Source organism: Bidens hawaiensis, unplaced genomic scaffold (assembly GCF_021521415.1).
Source record: "Bidens hawaiensis isolate Kalapana, Puna unplaced genomic scaffold, B.hawaiensis_p1.1 tig00017131_1, whole genome shotgun sequence".
NCBI lineage: Eukaryota > Viridiplantae > Streptophyta > Magnoliopsida > Asterales > Asteraceae > Bidens > Bidens hawaiensis.
In genome coordinates this window covers 355,458-359,031 of record NW_027492586.1, presented here as the reverse complement: position 1 = coordinate 359,031, position 3,574 = coordinate 355,458, and positions in this window count along the sequence as shown.

The window sequence follows — 3,574 nt, the reverse complement described above, 5'->3', positions numbered from 1 at the left end:
GGTGATTAATAAATTGGTGATTGACGAGTTGTCATCACCCGGGGTTTTTTTCCTTTGATCTAACCAAGATCAAGGGGTTTTTACTCGCAACAAATCACGGTGTTCATCTCAATTTCGTTCATAGAATCGTTATTAGCATGGTAGCACTATACCTCACAACTACGGATTTGGATACATTATCATTCGCAGACTTTTGTCCAAAACAATACATACATACCGTGAACTTTATGAACTCGTATACTGATTTTATTCGTACTCGTGAAACTTGAAACTCACCAATTATGTAACAAAATCCGTAATTGTGAGGTATAGTGCTATGATGACAATGATGATTATATAAATGAAATAAAGATGAACACCGTGATTTATTGCGAGGAAAAACCCCTTGATCTTTATTAGATCAAAGAAAAAAACCCCGGGTGATGACAAATCGTCTATCACCACTTTATTAATATCAAAATCGGGTTACAAGTGTTTTGGAGATTAAGATCAGTAGTACAAATGATTGCTAGTGTGTGTTGCTAGAGATAATTGTAAGCTCGGCTAATGTGTGTGTGAATACAAGTGTACCTTAACTGATCTGTTATCATGATTATATAAGAAAAATAATAACATACAACATTCCCTAATAATCCGCCACTCTTCCACCAACTCCTTCAACGTTCTTTGACCACGTGCTCGGAGCTTCCAATAGCGAACTATGAGGTAGACTTAGTCATAGAGTCGTTATACCTGGCTAACACATCACGTCCAAACAAAATTATTAGCTAACATATATTACCGTGGATCCCGATCCTTCATAACCTGAACATATCTCAAGGATAATCTATCCATAAGGCATTCAAGAATAATGGATCCTCAGCATAAAATCCATGCCCTAACAATTGCCCCCAACATGGCGGGTGATAGTGAAACACAACTATCATTTTGAAATTCAAAATCCCTGCAAAAGATAATTGATTAGACGTGTGTCAGGAAGTTATTATCAATAAACTCATGGTTATCCACCGCCTATATATGCGATTATCATAACCATATTATAACCACACAATCCAGCCGTCACTCAGGTATCCTTCTTTATTTTCTTTTCATTTTCTCAATCATGTCTACTGTTTCTGCTTCCTCTTCCTCTTCTGGTCAGACCGACCCCAATGAAATCCCTTTGCAAGGCATCCTTGTAGCCCCATCTTCCAATATCTGTAAGTTCACTGATCCAGAAATTGACAACATTCGCCCACTTTTTACGGCCAACACCGTTTTCCGACCTTTTGACACTACAACCGTAGTGATTGTATATCAAAGAACTGGGTTTATTTTCCAGCCCAATAGTTCTTAATAGGCTTCAAATACCCCTTTCCTGATTTTACCCAAACTTTTTTCACCTTGACCAGAATTAGTTACATCCAGACCATGCCTATGTTATCGAGGGTCCTTCATGATGTAGAAAGGGTAATCGAGGAAGAAGGCGTCGAGTTTGGTTTGTCGGAGTTAGCGTACCTATACACCTTGGTTACCCATGGTTCCAAACGTTTTGTTTTTATATCAAAACCTCGTTAAGTGATTCCTATCTCGTACTCAAAACGATACACTCTGGAAGAATCAATTTTTCTTCATAAAAAGGGATTCCATTCCGGGTGGACCCGATCTTCCCAAAAAGTGGATCCAGAAGGGTTGGATCTAGGATCCTTAGGTCGCAGATGTATGATACTTTATTCCTTTACTAGTACTTTTCTTTCTTTGTGTAGTTGAAAACCTTTCTTTAATGTCTGAGCTTCCTGGAGTTGAAGAGAGAGTCAAGAAATTATTGGCACTGGATCCTACAATCAGAACCTTTCAAGCTAAGTTTGTTGAAGCTTTTCAGGAGTCAAACTTAGAATCAAATATGTCAAGTAAGTATTTTTATAATTAAGTGTAATATTGATAAAATAACAAAAAATAATTGTAAACTTATCTGTGAATCCTTATTTACAAGCACTCATAGGCCAGGAAAATCCACATCCAAGTTCTCTCTTGAAGATATTGACTGCATGTTTGTGAAGAAGGAGACCTCGAAGTCCACTCCAATATCCGAGCCTCGTCCAGTCATGACCAGAGCCAAGTCAGTAGCAAAAAGGAAGAAAAGCTCTGAACCCGAGAACTGCTTTGACACTGAGAAATAGCTCCTCGAGATGCTGACTGCCGTAAGGATCCTTTATCCTCTTAGCCTTTATCGACAAATTAAGTATTCTCCTAATCTTGTCTTGTTTTTGTATACAGGTTGTCAACTCTGCTCGAAGCCATCATCAGAAGATTGTTGGAGAATACAAGGAGACTCATGCTGGGATGAGGACCATGGCCGCCGCAAAGGATAAAGCACTTTTCAGGATCACCAAAGAGAAGAAACAAGCCGAGGATCACGCATCCATGCTCGCAGTTCAAATGCAGGAGGATATCAACCGGGCTACCAATGAGGCGAAGATTTGGGCAGCCAAACCAATTCTGCAGGCCAGGATCACGCTGGTAACTAAAGCTAGTGATCCATCTTTTGACAAATCTTCATGGGACATGGCGCAGTGGAAGCAATCCTTGGAAGATTTGGGTGGTGGTGAGGATGAAGAGGAAGGTGAGACGGCCGATGCGAGTGGAGCAGTGCAAGTGGAGTGAAGGAGGCAGATGAGGCTGAAGAAGGAAAGGAAGCAGCAACGGAGGGTGAAGCAGCAGCGGAGGGTGAAGCGGCTGCTTGAAAGGGCGATGAATGATATTGAATACAAGGCCTGAGCCTGTTCTATTTTTATTTTGATAATGTGTTAAGGATAAATGATTATGGTTTGTAAGAAACATAGTAATTAGGGTAGAGGATCTATGATCCTTAAGACAATTTCCGGGGGTAGCGAAGGTGGATGGATCCTCAGTTTATGGGGATGAAGCCTTTGATGCCCCTATTTTTATTTTCCTGCACTTCATAAACGATTAGTAACACCTGCTTAACCCTGATGGATGGTCCATCTTTCATATGGTGAAGTCCGGGTTAAGAATTTTGGGTAAGTCCAGGTGACTTATGTTTAATAATAACTTAAAACTTTTGACAATTTACTTGTTATTTGTTATCTCAAAAATTTGTTTGATATTGCTTTAGCCTTGTTTTAAGTTTTAAGAAATATTCTTGAGTAAAAAGTTTTAGGAAAGAATATCATTGCAAAAATAAACTAAGAATCTTGAATCCTTAAATAACAGAGTTACTAACATTTTAACCAAATAAATGTAAATTGATAAGTAGAAATCATACCATGAGATCCTATTAGATCCAAGTTACCAGCTATATTGATCCTTTTATTATCCTTGTAAAAATAAATTAACGATCTTGAATCCACAGATGATGATCATTGTTGAGTCAAGATTTGCCCCAAGACTGATCATATTGAAGATTGGAATCTTCTCAACCTCCTCAGAATTCGCTAAAGTATGGAACCGGGCACACCTTAGACTTCCGAGCAAGCTTTTACTTAGCTGGGTACGATATCTTGTCTATCGGCCAGGGTTACCCTCTTAGAGTCTTCTTTAGTGGATATCCGGGCAGGGTTTGCAAATTAGTGTA